The 24,272-nt window shown below is 45.3% G+C and overlaps 1 pseudogene; it reads right to left on the reverse strand.

Moving 5' to 3' along the window:
* Positions 1–982: 982 nt before the first annotated feature.
* Positions 983–24,272, reverse strand: part of LOC115151341 (capping protein, Arp2/3 and myosin-I linker protein 2-like) — a 46,632-nt pseudogene continuing 23,342 nt past the window's right edge.

Below are 24,272 nucleotides of genomic sequence, written 5' to 3' on the forward strand. Positions count from 1 at the left end.
AGTTCCCCCTACCAACAGTCATGTTGCTCTAGTTCCCCCTACCAACAGTCATGTTGCTCTAGTTCCCCCTACCAACAGTCATGTTGCTCTAGTTCTCCCTACCAACAGTCATGTTGCTCTAGTTCTCCCTACCAACAGTCATGTTGCTCTAGTTCTCCCTACCAACAGTCATGTTGCTCTAGTTCCCCCTACCAACAGTCATGTTGCTCTAGTTCCCCCTACCAACAGTCATGTTGCTCTAGTTCCCCCTACCAACAGTCATGTTGCTCTAGTTCCCCCTACCAACAGTCATGTTGCTCTAGTTCCCCCTACCAACAGTCATGTTGCTCTAGTTCTCCCTACCAACAGTCATGTTGCTCTAGTTCTCCCTACCAACAGTCATGTTGCTCTAGTTCCCCCTACCAACAGTCATGTTGCTCTAGTTCCCCCTACCAACAGTCATGTTGCTCTAGTTCCCCCTACCAACAGTCATGTTGCTCTAGTTCCCCCTACCAACAGTCATGTTGCTCTAGTTCCCCCTACCAACAGTCATGTTGCTCTAGTTCCCCCTACCAACAGTCATGTTGCTCTAGTTCCCCCTACCAACAGTCATGTTGCTCTAGTTCCCCCTACCAACAGTCATGTTGCTCTAGTTCCCCCTACCAACAGTCATGTTGCTCTAGTTCTCCCTACCAACAGTCATGTTGCTCTAGTTCCCCCTACCAACAGTCATGTTGCTCTAGTTCCCCCTACCAACAGTCATGTTGCTCTAGTTCCCCCTACCAACAGTCATGTTGCTCTAGTTCCCCCTACCAACAGTCATGTTGCTCTAGTTCCCCCTACCAACAGTCATGTTGCTCTAGTTCCCCCTACCAACAGTCATGTTGCTCTAGTTCCCCCTACCAACAGTCATGTTGCTCTAGTTCCCCCTACCAACAGTCATGTTGCTCTAGTTCCCCCTACCAACAGTCATGCATACCAGCAGTGATGACAGTGCTCTTGATGACACTTCAGAATCAACTTTTTAATAATTATTAACAAGTATAGGTATGGATTTACGCTCTTTAAAACATTTTGTTCATAATTTGTTTATTTTTTTACATAATCTGGCGTGCAAGGCAAAGGTAGACATGATAGAAAATAGACTCTGCGCAGGTCAGTCCATGTGTTTCTCCATTAAGGGGGGTTCAGTTCTTTGGTCTGATGTTTCTGCCTGCGCTGTGTGCTGCTGTGAGACCGTCTCACCCCTCTTCTCTGCTGTGCTCTTTCCCTCTACCTGACTGGCCCCCACTGGGCTTGGCCCTGGCTTGTCTTCTGTTACCGGCCGGCTGTCTGTCCCCTCACCCTCTCCAGTCCTCTCTTTCCCTGCTTCACCTGCTGTTTGGATGATTAGACAAAGCAGAGGAGATTTTTAATCTCAAAGACAACACAGAACAAGATGGAACCTGCCTTTTTACAGGCAGAAAGATAAACCTAACAAAGTTTGAAAGAAAAGAAAAGCAATTGTTTCTTGATTAGATTATTATTACTCAAGCAATCATTTCTGTTTAATCCAAAACGAGGTAATTCTAGACTTTAATATCTGGCACTTTATAGCATGCTGTGATGTAGATATTGACTGGGGGCTGCATGAGGGTTGTGGGCATAATGATGAAGCATGGCTTTAATAAATCTTTCACATTAATTGTACCATAGGGGACCTGATATCCAGTCCTCCTCCAGCCCTGTAATTGAAGGTGATTGGTATATGAGATGTAATAGGATGGTAATGTCTCTAAAGTGCATGTGGTGCTGAGGGCCTGGTGGGTGAGTTATTATTTTTTACAGACAAATAGAGGTGGACAAATCAGAGGGAGGAGGAGCAAGTGGGCATATGCCCATTAGGCCAAGGCTCAAATGCCCCAAACTAAACATTTGTACATTTGGCACAGTGCCTCAAGAAGTGCATCCATTTTACAACCATACACTCATCTTCAAAATATCTTGACTCGGTCTACCTTTCAAACCATATGTTCAGTCAGCAACTGTTCTCATTTGTCTTATTTCCCCCGCCGATGCCTGCACCCCTGCCCCCATACTCACCCTCCTCTCCCTCTAGCTGGATCTCACTACAGGTAGGGAGCTCCCCCAGGTTGGTCCGTTTCTGGACTGGTGACTTCTGCAACCATGGCAATGCTGCCTTCAGCTCTGATGGGAGGGAGGAAGAGTAAAGATGAACAACCTGCCTCAAATACATAATGTAACAGGGCGTCAATGAACACATTTAGGCTTTTCGATATATTTGTACACAGTGACACATATATCTTTTTAGTGAAGTGCTACCATAGGGGAAGGTGGAAAGGATGAGAGACTTTATTTGGATCCCCATTAGCTTTTTCTGAAGCAGCAGCTACTCTTCCTGGGTTCCACAAAAAACACAGAACATGACAGCTAAAAAAACACTGATAGACAAGGACAGTCACACAAATTTTAAATACAACGACATACAAACAATACAACAATATATTATCCAAACAATATAGCTAAGAAATGATGTGTGTGTTAGAGTGTGTCTGTGTGTTTGTCCCCTCACACTCCCTGCTGTTCCATGAGATGTTGTTTAAATCATTTTTATAAGGTCATTTTGCTGTTTGCTTGAGTAATTTGGGATGGAAGGGAGTTCCATGCCATCATGGCTCTGTATAATACTGTGCCTTGCCGTGAATTATTTTTGGACTTGGGACTGTGAAGAGACCCCTAGTGGCATATCTTGTGGGGTATGTTTGGGTATCTGAGCTGAATGTTATTTGATTATGAAGACAATCTGGAATTGTCATCACAGTAATATTTCTCATAAAAACTAGAAGAGATGCAGTTAATCTCTCATCAATCCTCAAGCAGGAAAAACTGGCATGCATGTTGTTGATGTTAGTTCTGTATGTGCAGTTAAGGGCAAGGTGTGCTGCTCTGTTTCCAGCCAACTGCAGTTTGCTAGTTTTTTTTGTAGCACTTGACCATATTACCGGACAATAATCAAGATGGGACAAGACCAGAGCCTGAACAACTAGTACAGTTGATGTTTGTGTCAGAAAAGGCAGAACATCTTTTTATAACAGATATACCCCTTCCCATCTTCACACACACCTCCCCATCTTCACACACTACTCCCCATCTTCACACACACCTCCCCATCTTCACACACACCTCCCCATCTTCACACACACCTCCCCATCTTCACACACACCTCCCCATCTTTACAAACTCCTCCCCATCTTCACACACTCCTCCCCATCTTCACACACTCCTCCCCATCTTCACACACACCTCCCCATCTTCACACACTCCTCCCCATCTTCACACACACCTCCCCATCTTCACACACTCCTCCCCATCTTCACACACTCCTCCCCATCTTCACACACACCTCCCCATCTTCACACACACCTCCCCATCTTCACACACACCTCCCCATCTTCACACACTCCTCCCCATCTTCACACACACCTCCCCATCTTCACACACACCTCCCCATCTTCACACACACCTCCCCATCTTCACACACACCTCCCCATCTTCACACACACCTCCCCATCTTCACACACTCCTCCCCATCTTCACACACACCTCCCCATCTTCACACACACCTCCCCATCTTCACACACTCCTCCCCATCTTCACACACTCCTCCCCATCTTCACACACACCTCCCCATCTTCACACACTCCTCCCCATCTTCACACACACCTCCCCATCTTCACACACACCTCCCCATCTTCACACACTCCTCCCCATCTTCACACACACCTCCCCATCTTCACACACACCTCCCCACCTTCACACACACCTCCCCATCTTCACACACACCTCCCCATCTTCACACACTCCTCCCCATCTTCACACACACCTCCCCATCTTCACACACACCTCCCCATCTTCACACACACCTCCCCATCTTCACACACACCTGCCCATCTTCACACACTCCTCCCCATCTTCACACACTCCTCCCCATCTTTACACACTCCTCCCCATCTTTACACACTCCTCCCCATCTTCACACACTCCTCCCCATCTTCACACACTCCTCCCCATCTTCACACACACCTCCCCATCTTTACACACACCTCCCCATCTTTACAAACTCCTCCCCATCTTTACAAACTCCTCCCCATCTTCACACACTCCTCCCCATCTTCACACACTCCTCCCCATCTTTACACACTCCTCCCCATCTTCACACACTCCTCCCCATCTTTACAAACTCCTCCCCATCTTTACACACACCTCCCCATCTTTACACACACCTCCCCATCTTCACACACACCTCCCCATCTTTACAAACTCCTCCCCATCTTCACACACTCCTCCCCATCTTCACACACTCCTCCCCATCTTTACAAACTCCTCCCCATCTTTACACACTCCTCCCCATCTTTACAAACTCCTCCCCATCTTCACACACTCCTCCCCATCTTTACAAACTCCTCCCCATCTTTACACACTCCTCCCCATCTTCACAACAACTTTGTCAACATGAGTTGACCATGATAATTGACCATCCAGTGTTATACCCAGGAGTTTATCTTCCTCAACTTGCTCAATGGTCACAGCCTTTATGCACAACTCCTGTTGAAGTTTTATAGAATGCTTTAAACAAAATGTATTTAGATGTATTTAACACCAGTTTATTATTTATCACCCATTCTGATACTGACTGCAACTCCTTATTTAGAATTTCAGTGAGCTCACTGACTTAAGGTGCGGACCTGTAGTGTGGAATCATCCGCATTCATAGTCATTATAGCTTTGTGTAAGACCAGTGGCAAATCATTTGTCCCCCCCCAAATAATTTGAGAAGAGTAACGGCCAAAGGCAACTGCCCAGAGGGACACCGCACTGTACATATCTCATGTTTGAGAAGCTTCCATTGAAGAACAAACATGTGATGGCATGTGATGTAAAGCCATAGCAAGTGGGTTTCTTCAATAACATCAAAGGCTGCACTGAAATCTAACAATACAGCTCCAACTATCATTTTATTATCCTTTTTTTACCAATCAGTCATCTGAGTCAATGAAGTATAGGTTGAGTGCCCTTCTCTATAGGCATGCTAAAGTCAGTAGTTAACTTGTTCTCTGAAAAACTATAAAACACTTCACAACAGAGAAAACACTGACATGACAGGGTAACATCATTTCTAGAGCCACATACAGTACAGTATATACACACAGTATAGTCTTTGTATATGGCTTTGATCATCTGCAGTAACCAGTGGTATACAGCAGGAGGTGTTCTCTCTCTCTGCTGACGAGCTCACCTTCGGGGTCCAGCAGAGCAGCATGTTCCTGGAGGAGCGAGTCCTCGTAGACGGAGACAGCTCTCCGCTGGGGAGAGGGCTTCATGCGGGTCTGTGGTTTAGGAAGGCTTTCTAGGGGATGACCAAGACACACAGGAGTTAGATACACAATTACACACACAGTGACACCAACACACAACTCGCGGTGGATTTAGGCTTGACACTTAAGTCACAGTGACATTCATGTCCAAAAAGACCAGAGCAGGCATACTCAACACATGTTTGGGATGCCATCCTCTGCCATAATGTGGACCCAAATAACATCAGGGTGCTACATATTGGTGGTGGACTGTGCAATACACTGTACATTAATGTCATTCAGTCATTCAGCTAATGCACTCCAGTCAAAACCAATACAGTCCGACTTCTGGCAAATGGACTCCCAGGATTGATATCAGCTCACTTTGATTATGTAAAATAATCTTTCTAATACAGACAAGTGCATTAGGTGCTGCCATGCACAAAATATGTTACAGTATATGAAAACAAAGAGAGATACCAAAGTAATTATTATGCTCTGAGCATTCACTGTGATTGCATTATTTCATAGTAAGCTTATAATGAAAGACAAAGCATCAGAGAGAGTGGGAGAAACAAAGCATCAGAGAGAGTGGGAGAGACAAAGCATCAGAGAGAGTGGGAGAGACAAAGCATCAGAGAGAGTGGGAGAGACAAAGCATCAGAGAGAGTGGGAGAGACAAAGCATCAGAGAGAGTGGGAGAAACAAAGCATCAGAGAGAGTGGGAGAGAAAGCATCAGAGAGAGTGGGAGAGAAAGCATCAGAGAGAGTGGGAGAGAAAGCATCAGAGAGAGTGGGAGAGACAAAGCATCAGAGAGAGTGGGAGAGAAAGCATCAGAGAGAGTGGGAGAAACAAAGCATCAGAGAGAGTGGGAGAAACAAAGCATCAGAGAGAGTGGGAGAGACAAAGCATCAGAGAGAGTGGGAGAGACAAAGCATCAGAGAGAGTGGGAGAGACAAAGCATCAGAGAGAGTGGGAGAAACAAAGCATCAGAGAGAGTGGGAGAGACAAAGCATCAGAGAGAGTGGGAGAGACAAAGCATCAGAGAGAGTGGGAGAAACAAAGCATCAGAGAGAGTGGGAGAGACAAAGCATCAGAGAGAGTGGGAGAAACAAAGCATCAGAGAGTGGGAGAGAAAGCATCAGAGAGAGTGGGAGAGACAAAGCATCAGAGAGAGTGGGAGAGACAAAGCATCAGAGAGAGAGAGAGACAAAGCATCAGAGAGAGTGGGAGAGACAAAGCATCAGAGAGAGTGGGAGAGACAAAGCATCAGAGAGAGTGGGAGAGACAAAGCATCAGAGAGAGTGAGAGAGACAAAGCATCAGAGAGAGTGGGAGAGAAAGCATCAGAGAGAGTGGGAGAGAAAGCATCAGAGAGAGTGGGAGAGAAAGCATCAGAGAGAGTGGGAGAGAAAGCATCAGAGAGAGTGGGAGAGACAAAGCATCAGAGAGAGTGGGAGAGACAAAGCATCAGAGAGAGTGGGAGAGAAAGCATCAGAGAGAGTGGGAGAGACAAAGCATCAGAGAGAGTGGGAGAGACAAAGCATCAGAGAGAGTGGGAGAGAAAGCATCAGAGAGAGTGGGAGAGACAAAGCATCAGAGAGAGTGGGAGAGACAAAGCATCAGAGAGAGTGGGAGAGACAAAGCATCAGAGAGAGTGGGAGAGAAAGCATCAGAGAGAGTGGGAGAGACAAAGCATCAGAGAGAGTGGGAGAGACAAAGCATCAGAGAAAGTGGGAGAGACAAAGCATCAGAGAGAGTGGGAGAGACAAAGCATCAGAGAGAGTGGGAGAGACAAAGCATCAGAGAGAGTGAGAAAGAAAGCATCAGAGAGAGTGGGAGAGACAAAGCATCAGAGAGAGTGGGAGAGACAAAGCATCAGAGAGAGTGAGAAAGAAAGCATCAGAGAGAGTGGGAGAGACAAAGCATCAGAGAGAGTGGGAGAGACAAAGCATCAGAGAGAGTGAGAAAGAAAGCATCAGAGAGAGTGGGAGAGACAAAGCATCAGAGAGAGTGGGAGAGACAAAGCATCAGAGAGAGTGGGAGAGAAAGCATCAGAGAGAGTGGGAGAGACAAAGCATCAGAGAGAGTGGGAGAGAAAGCATCAGAGAGAGTGGGAGAGACAAAGCATCAGAGAGAGTGGGAGAGAAAGCATCAGAGAGAGTGGGAGAGACAAAGCATCAGAGAGAGTGGGAGAGAAAGCATCAGAGAGAGTGGGAGAGACAAAGCATCAGAGAGAGTGGGAGAGACAAAGCATCAGAGAGAGTGGGAGAGACAAAGCATCAGAGAGAGTGAGAGAGACAAAGCATCAGAGAGAGTGGGAGAGACAAAGCATCAGAGAGAGTGGGAGAGACAAAGCATCAGAGAGAGTGAGAGAGACAAAGCATCAGAGAGAGTGGGAGAGACAAAGCATCAGAGAGAGTGAGAGAGACAAAGCATCAGAGAGAGTGAGAGAGACAAAGCATCAGAGAGAGTGGGAGAGACAAAGGGAACAGATACAGAACATAAAACAAGCTTGGTATTTTTCTGCACAGACAGAAAAAAGATAGTCAAGTATTTTTTCACAAATGAAAAAGTGTGGTCAGTCCTGGAAAGAAGAGGAGTGATACTGTATGTACAGTGCATTCGGAAAGTATTTAGACCCCTTCTCTTTTTTCTACATTTTGTTATGTTATGCGCTATTCTAAAATAAATTTAAAAAATCCCTCATTAATCTACACATAATACCCCATAATAACAAAGTGAAAATGTATTTACATAAGCATTCAGAACCTTTGCTATGCGACTCGAAATTGAGCTCATGTGCATCCTGTTTCCATTGATCATCCTTGAGCTGTTTCTACAATTTGATTGAAGTCCACCTGTGGTAAATTCAATTGATTAGACATGATTTGGAAAGGCACACACCTGTCTATATAATGTCCCACAGTTGACAGTGTATGTCAGAGCAAAAACCAAGCCATGAGGTCGAAAGAATTGTCCATAGAGCTCCGAGACAGGATTGTGTCGAGGCACAGATCTGGGGAAGGGTACCAAAACAATTCTGCTGCATTGAAGGTCCCCAAAAACACAATGGCCTCCATCATTCTTAATTCAAAGAAGTTTAGAACCACCAGGACTCTTCCTAGAGCTGGCCGCCCAGCCAAACTGAGCAATCGGGGGATAAGGGCCTTGGTCAGGGAGGTGACCAAGAACCCCATGGTTACTCTGACAGCGCTCCAGAGTTCATCTCTGGAGCTCTGTCAGAGTGACCATCAGGTTCTGTGGAGATGAGAGAATCTTCCAGAAGGACAACCATCTCTGCAGCACTCCACCGATCAGGCCTTTATAGTAGTGTGGACAGACGGAAGCCCCTCCTCAATAAAAGGCACATGACAGTCCGCTTGGAGTTTGCCAAAAGGCACTTGAAGGACTCTCAGACCATGACAAACAAGATTCTCTGGTCTGATGAAACCAAGATTGAACTCTATGGCCTGAATGCCAAGCGTCACATCTGGAGGAAACCTAACACAATCACTACGGTGAAGCAGGGTGGTGGCAGCATCATTCTGTGGGGATGTTTTCAGCAGCAAGGACTGGGAGACTAATCAGGATCGAGGGAAAGATGAAGGGAGCAAAGTACAGAGAGATCCTTGATGAAAACCTGCTCCAGAGTGCTCAGGACTGGGGCAAAGGTTCACTTTCCAACAGGACAACAACCCTAAGCACACAGCCAAGACAACGCAGAAGTGGCTTCGGGACAAGTCTCTGAATGTGCTTGAGTGGCCCAGCGAGACCCCAGACTTGAACCTGATCTACATCTCTGGAGAGACCTGATAATAACTGTGCAGCAACGCTCCCCATCCAACCTGACAGAGCTTGAGAGGATATGCAGAGAAGAATCGGAGAAACTCCACAAATGCAGGTGTGCCAAGCTTGTACCCAAGAAGACTGAAGGCTTATAATTGCTGCTCAAGGTTTCTTCAACAAAGTACTGAGTAAATGAAACCAGTACGGGAAAAAAAAATGTATGCATTCACTACTGTAAGTCGCTCTGGATAAGAGCGTCTGCTAAATGACTAAAATGTAAATGTAAAATGTAAATGGTCTGAATACTTATGTAAATGTGATATATCTGTTTTTTTATTTAGAATAAATGTGCAAAAATGTATAACCTGTTTTTACTTTGTCATTATGGGGTATTGTGTGTAGATTTATGAGGGGGAAAAACGATTTCGTCAATTTTAGAATAAGGCTTCAACATAACAAAATGTGGAAAAAGTAAAGGGGTCTGAATACTTTCCAAATGCACCATATGTATACCTTCAGTGACTGATTGTGCTCTCTCAGTGCGCTCCCTGCTCTCCAGAGAGCTGGGGTCCCTGTGTGGCGATGGGGCAGGGGGAGTCTCCTTGCGGGAGGAAGGACTGGGCGGCTCACTCTGGCTCTGGGACGGCTCTGGCTCTGCTGGCTGGGTCTGGCTCTGGGAGGGCTCTGGTTCTGCTGGCTGGGTCTGGGTCTCCGTGGCTGTGTTGGGCTGCCGTAGGACCCCCGAGGATGTCCTAGCGGCAGCAGGGTGCTGCTGGGGGGCTGGGAGAGGGGGTTTGGCTGCCACTGTGGGTTTGGGAGGGAGGGGGCCGATGGGACGTCCTGGGAGGAGGGGCTTGTCTGTTCTGAGAGCCTCCACGCCTTCTCTGATTGGCCGCCTGGTGTCTGAGGGGAGAAGGGAGGTTGCACTGAAGTTATTACTTCAACATTATATTTACATAAAGGCTTGGAGCAGGGGCGGGAAAACTTTTTGGCTCGAGGGCCACATCGGGATTTTGAAATTCAACGGAGGGATGCATTTTTTGAGGGACAATTGTTTGGTAAAATCAATTTGCGGGGGCCTCCCGAGTGGCGCAGCGGTCTAAGGCACTGCATCGCAGTGCTTGAGGCGTCACTACAGACCCGGGTTCGATCCCAGGCTGTGTCACAGCTGGCCGTGACTGGGAGACCTATGAGGCGGCACACAATTGGCCCAGCGTCGTCCGGGTTAGGAAAGGGTTTGGCAGGCCGAGATTTACTTGTCCCATCGCGCTCTAGCAACTCCTGTGGCAGGCTGGGTGCATGCACTCTGACACGGTCGCCAGGAGTACGGTTTTTCCTCCGACACATTAGTGCGGCTGGCTTCCGGATTAAGTGGGCATTGTGTCAAGAAGCAGTGTGGCTTGGCTGGGTCGTGTTTCTTGACCTTCGCCTCTCCTGAGTCCGTATGGGAGTTGCAGCGACGGGACAAGACTGTAACTACCAATAGGATACCATGAAATTGGGGAGAAAAAAGGGGTAAAAAAATACAAATAAAACATTTATTTGTATTTTCTTTATTTTTTGTCTCGCGGGCCGGATTGATGTCTTCGGCCTGGCCGGATACGTACTTTGCCCCCCCCCCCCTTGGCTTGGAGTATAGATGGATATATTACATGGACATCCATTCACCAGCTTTAAGTGTCAGAATTACCTGAAGCTGATGTGGACATAGTGCGAGGCTTCATGGACGTGGGTGGTGGTTCAGGTTTTTTGTCAAGAATTGCACCTGAGAAAGAGTAGAGGATTATAGCAAAATGGGAGGTTCAACTACACATACTATGAGCCCCTCCATACTTGAAGCAGTCTGACACACAAAATAAACAAGAAATCCACACAAAAAACAGCTAAGGGAGCTTTCACTGTTATCTTTAGAGCACAAGCCATTGGCTGATAGTGCTGAGTTCCGCTCTGAGTGAATGTGTGAACTGACCCCTGACCTCCAGCACTGAGTGACAAAGGGCAGTAATGACTCCCATGCTAGCCGTTCTGCGTTGCTCGGACTTCCCATGAACCTCTCTGGCCTGATCTAACCTCGGGGTCAACACCAGTCACCACCCAGCTAGCACATAACGTTCTGAGAACCATATGTTTCTTAGAGCTTGGTGAGAGCGTGGTTGTCCTATTGTTATTTAGCATACAGTCTTCCCACAACATTCTGGAAATGGTGCAGGATAGTTGCTTGGCTTTGGAACATTCTCACCACAGATAAGGAACTTGACAAAATAATGTTATTTTCTTGGTATTTAATTGGTTTAACAGAACGTTTCCTAAAAGTATCAAACATTTTTGGTAATGTTCTAGGAATGTTCTCCAACTGGTTTGACATTGGGAATGTTCTCAAATAGTTCAGAGAACATTTAGAAACATCCCACTGGGCACAAACTGGTTGAATCAATGTTGTTTCCATGTCATTTCAATTAAATATGTTGAACAAACATGGAATAGACATTGAATTGATGTCTGAGCCCATTGTGAACATTCTTCTGTGGGAATTTCAGTACTTCAGCATAACGTTTCCTCATGGTTCTATTTAAAGTGATGTTCTTCGAACATTAAGAAAACTTTCCAGAAAAACCACAAGAAAACATTAGTGACGTTCAAAGAACGTTCAAAGAATGTTATTGAAAAACATATACATTCTGTTCTCAGCGTCAACAAAACTCTCTCTATCCTTTATCTTTTTAAGTGTGTTCAGGTGTGTTGGCCACGCCCACTAAATGGCCACACCTGATCTTAATGAGTGCTTGTTTCCTTTGAAATTGTGTCTGTTTGAATAGACTAAACTGAACAGCTTTGTACGAGTTAAAACATGGCATGCTTGCGCCTTCCTGGTGATGCAGTGGACTAATTCCATGGATAGAAAACAGAAGATCATAGGTTCATCTCACTGATGCTGTGTCACAATAAAAAAATAAATGTTTGGATGATTAATGTCTAAGCAAATTAATTTCCATGTGTCCTATCTGTGCATAAAGTTATAAACAGTTAACCTAAGCTAGCAGTGTTATTAAAAGTCTTATTGAAACATTCAGTAAAAGTTTTAAGGAAGTTATTCAAAAACCTCAAAATAACCGTTAATAAAACCTCACAGGAAAACTTTCAGGGAACCATAGTAAAACATTCTGAGAACCTCCCTGCAATCTAAAAATGTACATTCCCAGAACAAATGAAATTTTCACTTTCGTTCTCAGAACATTTAAAAAACATTCTGTTTTACCAGTCAGGAAATGTATGGCTTCGTTCTGAGAACCAATAGGAAACCAAAAACGTACGTTCCCACAACTTCCAAGGAACCAAATGTACTAGCTGAACACTTTATTTATTTATACATGCAAGATTGATTTCTCTGATGGCCTTTACCTCACTGGGCTTCACACTGGCCTTTACCAGAAATAAGCACAGTTTCTACATTTCTATCAAATTGATCTAGATTCCTTCTTTTCAAGGGGTACACAAGAGGCAAACAACAGCAGTTTACATTTGACAAGCATCTACCGTGAAATCGCATCCCTAGTGCTACAGCAACACTTTTACTTGACAGTCTACAATTCAACAGTTCTAAGAGGAGATATCTACATGTAGCACAACCACCCGACTCTAAGTTGACAAAGACTGCACATCCACAGCAAACCTGAGATGCTGTCAAGCTCCCGTCGGCAGCAGGGGATTTGTACATACAGTGTGATGAGTCACACAGGGAGTCCCAGACACACAGCTGAGGAGGTGTGTGGAGTGGCTTACCTTCAGAGTTGGTTTTCCTCAGCTCCTCTTCTTTGTTCTAAAGGAAGATATAAGAGAATGTTATTCATGCGTTATCCTCCCATGTGCTCCTACCTGGACTGATAAGGCACGCTGCAGTGGATAAGCTGCAATAACACAGTCTCAGGATTAGGTACTATACTGAGATATTCACTGCCATGGCACATTACATGAATGTCACAAAGGTGCTGTAATCCTAAATGAATCCCAGCTGGGCGCTCGGAACATAAATAGAGGAAGTAGGGAGGAAGAGAACAGAAAGGGTGGTCCACAACCATCAATATCACACACAAACACACACCTGGCTGGTCTTTGTGTCTGCAGGAGGTGTCTTGGCCACCCCCATGCGGTGGAGCATGACGTGGAGGCGCTGTTCAAAGCTGGATGTGCATTCAGATGCGTGTTTCTGAAAGTGGATGACCAAAAGCATTTTTAGAAATGATGTGCATTTTCTTTAGAACTCACTCCATGTGTTTTCTGATCACTTGTGCAGAGTGGTACCTACCTTTCCGTGTGCGGCAGCGCCATCCTCCAGGCCTGTCAACAGGATGAGGGACTGGGACTTGCCCTCCCTGAGCGAGCGCCGTGTGGTCTTCAGCCTCCTCTCTCCATCTGGGGTCTTGCTCTTTTCCAGGGTCCGGCTCTTCTCCCTCTCCGCCAGGAACCCGCCGACAGGGCTGATGATGGGGCTTGGGGTCAGAGCACTGGGGGACACAGATGTCACCTCCTCCAGGACGGGGGCACTGGTGGGCAGGGTTGTGGGAATGCTGGGGACATCAGAGGGTGCGGCGGGGGCCATGGTGTTGTCCTCTGCTGCTCTTACTGTTTTGGTAGCATCAGAATCATTAACACCGGTTGCCTTAGTACCACTCTCTTCTTCTAACTTCCCCTTTTCTCTCTCCCGCTCTTTCTCTCTCTCCCTCTCTTTTGCCTCCCTGAGCGGTCTGATTAGATCTGCGATGGAGGTCTTTTTGACCTTGCCCTCCGGCCCACCCTCGCCCTTTGCCCCCCGACCAGCACGGACTTTCTTGAAGGCGAAGAAGTCCCCAAACTTCTTCTTGATGTTTTTGGAGGGGGCGGTGGAAGGGGTGGTGGTTGTGGTAGTAGTGTTGGAGGTTGTTACGGTGGAGGAGGAGGAGGAGGTGATAGAGGAGGGCGGGGCCAGGGCAGACGTGCTGGGAGGGGCAGGGGGGGTGGAGGTCGACGCTGTGGGTTGTGCTTTGTAAGGGACCTCCTCCCTCTGCGCTTTTCTGCAAGTGAGGTGAGGCACAAAACAGCAACAACACTACTGAGTCTCCATTCAGTGGTGGTGCTTGTTCAGTGTTCATACTCTATCTAGTGCTGGGATCAGTGGGATGCTGTGTATTTTGTATACAGTGTTTTTAACCACAGTAGACAAACAGTCTAGTACATTCTGTTATCTTTCTGTTGCTACAGTATGTATGCATGGTGTGTGTAGCGATGTTTGTCTACACGGGAGTGTGTGAACATGCATGTGCAGAGGGTGTAGGTGTAGAGAGCTAGTATGAGTGGGTTTGTTTAGTGTGGGTGCATGCAGTACATCTAGTCTGTACGTGTCAGTATGCAAAGGTGTATGCTGTTGGAGGTATACGGATACTTACAGTGGGTCATCATGGATGATCTTCTTAGTGAAGAACTCCTCTACTCCCTCATCCACCCTGCCCATGGTCTCATTGGCTTCATTCTCTTCACGCTCAGCTGCCTGTTCCTGCACACACACACGTACAAAAACACAAACACAAGATCATTGCGACTTAGTATATGCAAAAGTAAAGGCACTGTGGTTCATCTGCCACTGTCAAATCCCCCTGTAGCGTTGCCAAAAAATAAATGTTTGCTTATTGGCCAAGCCAGCATCGCATAACCAATAAGATAAGTGGCTTGGAGAATGCCTATGGTAAAAGCATTGTGTGACTGATCAGTGTAGGCTGAGTACACTCTCACACTCACTGTACACATAGTAATTCATATGTTTGACAACAGATATGCAATAAATAAAAATATATGTTCATGAACAAACACGGACAAATACACCCACGCAATCACACACACAATAGATCATCCTCTCTATTCTATAGAACACTGTGTGGTTGTGGCAGAAGCAGTGTGTGCTTCAGGTACCTGGAGAGAACACAACCCCTCAGCCCTGATCCCTCACCATGTGACTGGACCTCTTAGACACACCCTTCCCCAGCACCACTCTCTCCTCTCCCTCTGTTCCAGTCTGAAGAGTAGCTATTTAGTTTGGATCAAAATATGATCATGTAAAAGATGATTTATTCACTGTTATTTAGCAGGCTGGTGGGAAGAGCAGTTCACACTAACTCTCTTCCTGGCTGTCTGTCACTTACTCAGATACAAACAGGCATTCCATAACATTTTGACCGGTAGTATTGGCTGACAATTTTCAGCAGTGGGAAGAGACAGAGTGAAGGGAAGAGACAGAGTGAAGGCAAGGACTATTTTCTCAGTGTCTCTCGCGCGCACGCATGCACATACACAAACACAAACACACACACACAGAGGGTAGGCTAGTGTTTGAGACGTTGTTCTGTTTTTAGCCAGTCTGTGAGTGTAGCTGCTGCTGAACAGACTGAGAGAGAGGGGTCTAAGGCACGGTGGTTACAGTGAGCAGGAGAACCTACCCCCTGCAGAACAGAGCTATAGCAACCGTATACAAATGGAGCTTCATGTTGCATGACAAACGGATTATAAATCATTTAGCACTTCTCAGCCAATCAGAGAGCACCGATCCCCATCACTCTATTTTCAGGAAGAGAAAAAGACGTGCCATAAAACACAAGGATGGTGTTTCCACTGATGACTAACAACACACACTAACCCTTACATAAACAGTGGGGAGAACAAGTATTTGATACACTGCCGATTTTGCAGGTTTTCCTACTTACAAAGCATGTAGAGGTCTGTCATTTTTATCATAGGTACACTTCAACTGTGAGAGACGGAATCTAAAACAAAAATCCAGAAAATCACATTGTATGATTTTTAAGTAATTCATTTGCATTTTATTGCATGACATAAGTATTTGATCACCTACCAACCAGTAAGAATTCCGGCTCTCACAGACCTGTTAGTTTTTCTTTAAGAAGCCCTCCTGTTCTCCACTCATTACCTGTATTAACTGCACCTGTTTGAACTCGTTACCTGTATAAAAGACACCTGTCCACACACTCAATCAAACAGACTCTAACCTCTCCACAATGGCCAAGACCAGAGAGCTGTGTAAGGACATCAGGAATAAAAGTGTAGACCTGCACAAGGCTGGGATGGGCTACAGGACAATTGGCAAGCAGCTTGGTGAGAAGGCAACAACTGTTGGCGCAATTATTAGAAAATGGAAGAAGTTCAAGATGACGGTCAATCACCCTCGGTCTGGGGCTCCATGCAAGATCTCACCTCGTGGGGCATCAATGATCATGAGGAAGGTGAGGGATCAGCCCAGAACTACACGGCAGGACCTGGTCAATGACCTGAAGAGAGCTGGGACCACAGTCTCAAAGAAAACCATTAGTAACACACTACGCCGTCATGGATTAAAATCCTGCAGCGCACGCAAGGTCCCCCTGCTCAAGCCAGCGCATGTCCAGGCCCATCTGAAGTTTGCCAATGACCATCTGGATGATCCAGAGGAGGAATGGGAGAAAGTCATGTGGTCTGATGAGACAAAAATAGAGCTTTTTGGTCTAAACTCCACTCGCCGTGTTTGGAGGAAGAAGAAGGATGAGTACAACCCCAAGAACACCATCCCAACTGTGAAGCATGGAGGTGGAAACATCATTATTTGGGGATGTTTTTCTGCAAAGGGGACAGGACGACTGCACCGTATTGAGGGGAGGATGGATGGGGCCATGTATCGCGAGATCTTGGTCAACAACCTCCTTCCCTCAGTAAGAGCATTGAAGATGGGTTGTGGCTGGGTCTTCCAGCATGACAACGACCCGAAACACACAGCCAGGGAAACTAAGGAGTGGCTCCATAAGAAGCATCTCAAGGTCCTGGAGTGGCCTAGCCAGTTTCCAGACCTGAACCCAATAGAAAATCTTTGGAGGGAGCTGAAAGTCCGTATTGCCCAGCGACAGCCCCGAAACCTGAAGGATCTGGAGAAGGTCTGTATGGAGGAGTGGGCCAAAATCCCTGCTGCAGTGTGTGCGAACCTGGTCAAGAACTACAGGAAACGTATGACCTCTGTAATTGCAAACAAAGGTTTCTGTACCAAATATTAAGTTCTGCTTTTCTGATGTATCAAATACTTATGTCATGCAAAAAAATGCAAATGAATTACTTAAAAATCATACAATGTGATTTTCTGGATTTTTGTTTTAGATTCCGTCTCTCACAGTTGAAGTGTACCTATGATAAAAATGACAGACCTCTACATGCTTTGTAAGTAGGAAAACCTGCAAAATCGGCAGTGTATCAAATACTTGTTCTCCCCACTGTACATACATGTACCCTGTCTATACATCTAGCACAGCAACACTTTCTTACTGATGGACTGGTAGGTAGAAGGGGGCTGTCTATTGGCTTCTCCCTAATGAAGGAGGGGGCAGGACTTTATTGTCTTTGCAGTGCATTGTCTATTGTGGTAAATAGGACATCAATAGCTGGACTTTTCGCAACTACAGTTCATGTCTATGTAGGTATAGGGCTCTGGTCATCCATTAATGTCTCGCACTAATTCTATAATTAAGCAATAAGGCCAGAGTTGGTGTGGTATATGGCCAATCTACCACGGTTATTAAAACCTGTTGAGGATCTTATCCCGATCTTATCCCGGTATTGGGATTCATTGTCATGTGACCATGGCGGGGAATTCAAAACTGCAAGAGTAATCATTTCAAAAAATCAAATAATCAACTATTTTCCTCCATTTGAAAGATATATCTCCTAAATCTAACCACGCTGTCCGATTTTCAGAGGTATTACGGAGAATGCATAAAGTTAGGTTATGTGAGGAGAGTACATTGACAATAGCTGCGTGTAATGTTTAGCCAATTCAAAGAAGGGCATCAACAGACAGAAAACTAGCTAGAATTATGCACTTACCTTTGACAATCTGCATCAGATGACACTCATAGGACATTATGTTATACAATACATGCATTTTTAGTTCCATCAAGTTCATATTTATATCCAAAAACAGCATTTACAGTCGCGGTGAAATTCAGAATTTTTTTCGGCTCGAATGCACCCAGTGAATCCAGCATTACAAATCACGGAATTACTATTCGAAAACATTGGTAAATTATAATATTGTCATTCAAAGAATAATATATTATCATCTCGTAATTGCTACCGAATGGCCAGATCTCAAAATAACTTTACTGGGAAATCACATTTTGCATAAACTGGGTACTATGCTAACAACAATAAGCTATATGCTAAGCTAAGCTATACCGTTAGCATTAGCATCATCTAATATCGATAATAACATTCTAAATATCCCCTTACCTTTGATTATCTCCATCAGAAGGCGCTGCCAGAGATCCCAGGTCCAGAACAAATGTGGTTTCTTTTGACAAAGTTCATAATTTATGTCCAAATAGTTAGCGTTCAGTAGGCTCCCACAAAATGAGGTGGGCAGTGTAAAGTCACGTCAAAAAGCTAAAGAAAACCTAGTAAATAATCTATTTACGTTTGTTTAAACATGTCAAACGTTGTTCATCATTAATCTTTTGGTCCATTTTTAACGTGAAACATCAGTAAACATCAGTAATATTTTCACACAACCTATCAAGTGTCTAGAATAAACGATAATGACAAAGGCACTCTTCTCAGATTCATGCGCAGGCGCAAAAAATGAAGTGATGACGTGTCAACTTGTAAGCTTTCTTATTCGGTCTGTATTCATCACAGATGCTTCCAACAACTTTCTAAAGATCGTTGACATCTAGTGGAAGCAGTAGGAGTTGCGAACTGAATCCTTTCTCACTGTGGTATCTTTAAAACAATGACACTAAATAGTACAGTCACAAAATTCTCATTTTTTTAAATCTATTTTTCACAGGTTTTTGCCTGCAATATGAGTTTTGTTATACTTACAGACACCATTCAAACTGTTTTAGAAAATTCAGAGTGTTTTCTATCCGAATGTGTTAATAATATGCATATCCTAGCTTCTGAGTTGGTGTAGGAGGCAGTTAAAAATTGCCACATATTTTTTTCAAAATTCTCAATACTGCCCCCGTGGCCCGTAGAGGTTAAGGGCTGTTCTTAGGGACGACGCAGCCCTTAGCCGAGGTATATTGGCCATATATCACAAATCCCTGAGGTGCCTTATTGCTATTATAAACTGGTTACCAATGTAACCAATAGAGCAGTAAAAATACATGTTTTGTTATACCCGTGGTATGTGGTCTAATATACCATGGCTGTCAGCCAATCAGCATTCAGGGCCCAAAACACCCAGCTAATAATAGTCAATTAACCGTATAAAAAGGAGGGCATAAAATGGAAGACAAATCTCTGACATGTCCTGTCTGATAATATCAGGTCTTGGATTTCAAAGAATCGTCTCCCACACATTCCCAGGGAATCCTTCAGTAGGAGTTCCCACCATTTGCAGAATTCAACTGCCAGGCTCTGTCCAATTCCTCATATACCACTAGACTGGCTGTGTTTTGGCTTTAACATAGCACTGAGTGATGGCAAGCGAATGGTTTATGAACAAACCTCAGATGACTCTATTTATTTCTATAGCTTCCAGTTTATTTCCAGTTAGTCAGCACCTCTACACTAAATCATTTTATCTGGGTGTGCTCCAGCTCCAGCTTTTTATTAAAGCTCAGATGACGACATCAGTTAGTAAGAAGCTCTCTCTCTGCAAGATGTTTTAGGGGGGAGGTAGCTATGCCGTTATAAAAAAATCTAATGCAGATGACCTTACATTTCTCTACAGATGTAATAAAATAAAATGCTACGGACCCAGCAGAATATGCAGTGCCACCACCACCACCAATCACAGTGAGTATTACAGCAGTGTGACAATAGACCCTGTAGACCCTTCCTTCTCCACCGTCAACACAGCCAGCAGCACTCCAACAACCACCACCTGGCCCCATATTTCACCAGGCCATCTAGCTACATTATCACACCTTAGAAACATTCACATAGCATAAACCTGCTTGCGATACACATGCATAAAAACATAGACATGCAAACACAAAAAATATATATAATTCTGCCTCATAACACACTTCTTCCATTCCATGGATGGGTAAAGCGGTTCTTTCTGCCTCTCATCCTGCCGAAGCTATCTCTGTGGAGTCGTCCTCTCCAGAAAATCTCTGATCAGAGCTGGTCGCCCGTCCTGCCTGAATGTACACTGATCCCAGAGACCCAGATAATAACACAGGGTGTAACACACTAACAATTACTATACAGGAGCACAGGTAACCATGGACAACAGCAATGGATATGCTGTTTCAATTGCGTTACAGACACACAGGTAACCAGGGACAAGAGCACAAGAAATGTAGAAATACACAATTGAGGGCACCTTGAATACAGTCTATATAACAATGTGGTGGTGCTGTGTGCCAGTAATAACAACACAGTGAATACAGACGCCTGGTTAATGTGGTATTAACCCATTGCACAGTGTTACCTGCAATAACAACAATGAATCACGCTACAACACCAGTGTAGCACCACTAATGACAATGGCAGGAGGCAAACAGACACACACACAGACAGACACATATAATTTTACAAAGAACACCTTGTATCAGCCATTTATATTGAACTAGTTCTGCTTATAAGATGGCTGCAGCATTGTTTTTCACACATAACAGAGAGCTAGCTGTCTGATCAGTTGGCAGAACAGACAGTGTCAGGGGAAACACATACACACACACACACACACACACACACACACACACACACACACACACACACACACACACACACACACACACACACACACACACACACACACAGACCACTAGAATGCCACCAATCAGCACAGAGCACACGCTGCTCCTTGTGGGACATTTTAATCAAACACGACAATGAATACATACATGCAAACACAGACACATGACCAGTTCCCACTGACAATCCTTAACAATATTCCACCGTAAAAGAGGGATTGTCCTAAAGGCATTGACAGGAGAGTGATAGTGGAGGGGGGGAGGGGCGGAGAGCCGGTGAGCCCACCTTGATGTAAAAACATGAATAATACAAATGATACGGCAGTCACACAGAGCAGAACAGAGCCATCCAGAATCAGTATGGAAAGACAGTGCCCTGTTCTGACAGCTCCCACCCCAACTACTGAGAACCACAGGGACCATCGTTAATGCAGGGGAAAAGATGGAGAAAACACACAGAAATGGCTCCTCAACACATCAACAGCTAAAGCAGCAGCACTGACAAGACGGTGAAATAGAATCAGATAGACAGAGAGAGGGAAAGAGGCTGGAGATGGAGATGAGAGAGAATATCTAGCGCTGCAAGCCACTGACACTGCCTCTGCTGCTGTGGCTGCAATAACCTGAGAACCACCATCAGAACACTGCTTCCCTCCCCCATTCCCTCTCCCTCGCTTTCTCTCGCTCTAGCTCCAACATTCTCTCTGCTCTGATCTGATTTTTTTCTCCCCTCATCTCTCTTTTTCTCTCCATCCCTTCTCATCTATTCCTCTCTCAGAAAGCAGCTCTGTTGCTACAATTATCCTCTCCCTGCATCCCCCCTCTCTTCCTCTCTCTGTGCCTCCCTCCCTTTCTTCCCTCCATCCCCATCCTCCTTGGTCTGTGATCGTCGTGTTGCCTCTTACCTGGGGCTTGCTGGGCGGCTTGCTGTTCCGGCGGTTGGGTCTGGGCCTGGAGCGGGTGTAGTGCCTCAGTGTGTGGCCTTCGATGGGCAGGTCCATAGGGGGCTGAGGAGGTGCTGGCTCAGGGCGCCGGGAATCACTGTCGCTAAGTGCCGCGGCAGCAGCAAGAGCAGCGGCAGCATCCGCCTCCCTCTCTGTGAGGGAGGGGCCTTCAGGTTTCAGCTGGCCTGCCACTGTGACTGACAATAACGTTGTCGACGAGAGCGCCCACCCACTCCCTCCTACCCCTGAGACCTCCCCTCCTACTTCCTGCTGATAATAAATGCTCTCTCTCGCCTGCTGCTCCGTGTCTACATCCAGGAGACCTGCAGAGAGAGACAGAGAGAGGGGGAGAAAGACGAGAGAGAGGGAATGGTACCAACCTACACTGGCACAGGGTGTGTGATAGAATGCATGTAAAAACAGGACAACTAACTATAATGTGGTGTTATCACACTAAGAAGGGATGTGTGATAGAATGGGAGAGAGAGAGAAGGATGGTGGTTGAGAGAGCGTTGATGAAGAGAGGAGAAGAGGACAAAGAAAAAAAGCAGAGAGCAAAGCGACAGAAAATATGGATGGAAGAGGAATCAGATGGATGCCTTTAACTATAGGCTTCACGGCACAGAGAAGAGAGGAGACTAATCAGACAGATTTACAACACTGAATCTAAACAATGGAAGAGAGAGGGAGGGAGCAAGAAAGAGGGAGAGAGAGGGAGCAAGAGAGAGCAAAATAAAAATACAAGGAGAGAGATGGTAGAGAAAGAGAGCGCAGGTAGCGTCAAAACAGGGAGAGAGAGGCAAAGGAGGGGGAGGGGTTGTGTAATGATTGTACACAACCCCTCCATCAACGTCCCCCCAGTGAGACTCAGTGGTCTGAAAGTAACCCGGCCATGCTCCAGTTAGCCACAGCCCTTTTTATTGGACAGGCAGAGCACCACACAGCTGATTATCTTTTGTTGAGGGTAGAGTAGTAACCCCACAAACGTCCCCTTCAATGGGGGACCTTTAACCTTCAGCACCATGACACAGCACTGTCACAAGGAGGGGAACTCCTAAGACACACTGAGGGACAGCCCCTCTAGGGTCCCAGACTGCATCAATGGCACACAAACACAAAAACATATGCACAGTAAAACATAAGTGCCTCTTTTTGAACATGTTTTTCAGCGGACAAAGTTTAGTGTAATTTTTTTCATGTAGCACACTGACACAAATTTTGGCTGATTCTAAATCGGATTTAAAATGCACTTAAGAGGACATTGCACTAGGGGGATTTGAGCAGAACAATCCAGAACCATATGGCTCTAGACAATATCTCCCTCTTTGTTGTGACTGCTCCATTATTTTCATATTACTGCCCTTCTGACCCTCTTTTGTTAGAGCTCACTCCTAACTGGATAATGCAATGGTTCAGACACGACCTCTGACCTTTCAACTGTGAACTCTGGGTGAAACCTTTTTCTAAGCTAATCACAGTGGCAGAAGATTGTAGCTACTGACATCACAGGTCGAGGCTATTTTTATGGAGCAGACTGCAGCCAATCATCAATCCTGATTGTCTACAATGTTAATCTTCCTAATTTCATCCCAGACTCCCAGCTTTCCAACTAAATAGTCTGTTACAATAAATCTTAAATCTTAATTATACTTATGACAAGCCTGGTTCTTACTTTTCACTGAGGTAGCTGTTCCTCCAAATGACATGAACATACTGTGGAGGGGAAGAATATTCAATTAGTTATATTAAACAAGAACTAATGCAGGTCATGTAGGTACTGTGTAGACTGGTAGAATGGTTCGGCATATACAGTATAGTATGGTGGGATATGTGTGTTTTATGTTAGTCAGAACTTTTACATCATCCAGTGGGCAGTCATGATCTACTACTTTTAGCTGAAGGAGCTGGGCACAGATTCACAAAACCTATTTAAAAAGTTGAAAAAAATGTAAACAGACATTATCTCTGGTCTGCTCCCTCATATGACGGTTCTGAGGTGGGGGAGGGGGGTGAACAGTCATACTAATCAAACACACACAACACACAAAACAACAATGATCATGTATGATGTAACTGTTTGTGTTCTACATAAGCTGTGTTTTTGTGTCAGGGTGGATGTGTGTATATTCAGCTGTTTACCTGAGCTCTCCTGTGTGCTGTATGAGGGTGTCCCAGATGAAGAGGTCTTTCTGTCTGGACATCTTAGCCACATAGTCAGCCAGCTTGACCTGTGTGTGACCCTGGGACAGAGAGTCTGGGCTGCCTGCAGCAAGGCCTGGGCCAGCTCCTGGAACACACAGGGCATATAGATAAAATGGCGCCGAAGAGGATGGCTGACGTTTTACATGTCTGTAATCAATTGTGCTATTTCGTTCGTTTTTTGAGTTGTTTGTAACTTATTTTTGTAACTTATTTTGTACATAATGTTGCTGCTACCGTCTCTTATGACCGAAAATAACTTCTGGACTTCAGAACTGGGATTACATACCACGAAC

Source organism: Salmo trutta, chromosome 17 (assembly GCF_901001165.1).
Source record: "Salmo trutta chromosome 17, fSalTru1.1, whole genome shotgun sequence".
Taxonomy (NCBI): Eukaryota; Metazoa; Chordata; class Actinopteri; order Salmoniformes; family Salmonidae; genus Salmo; species Salmo trutta.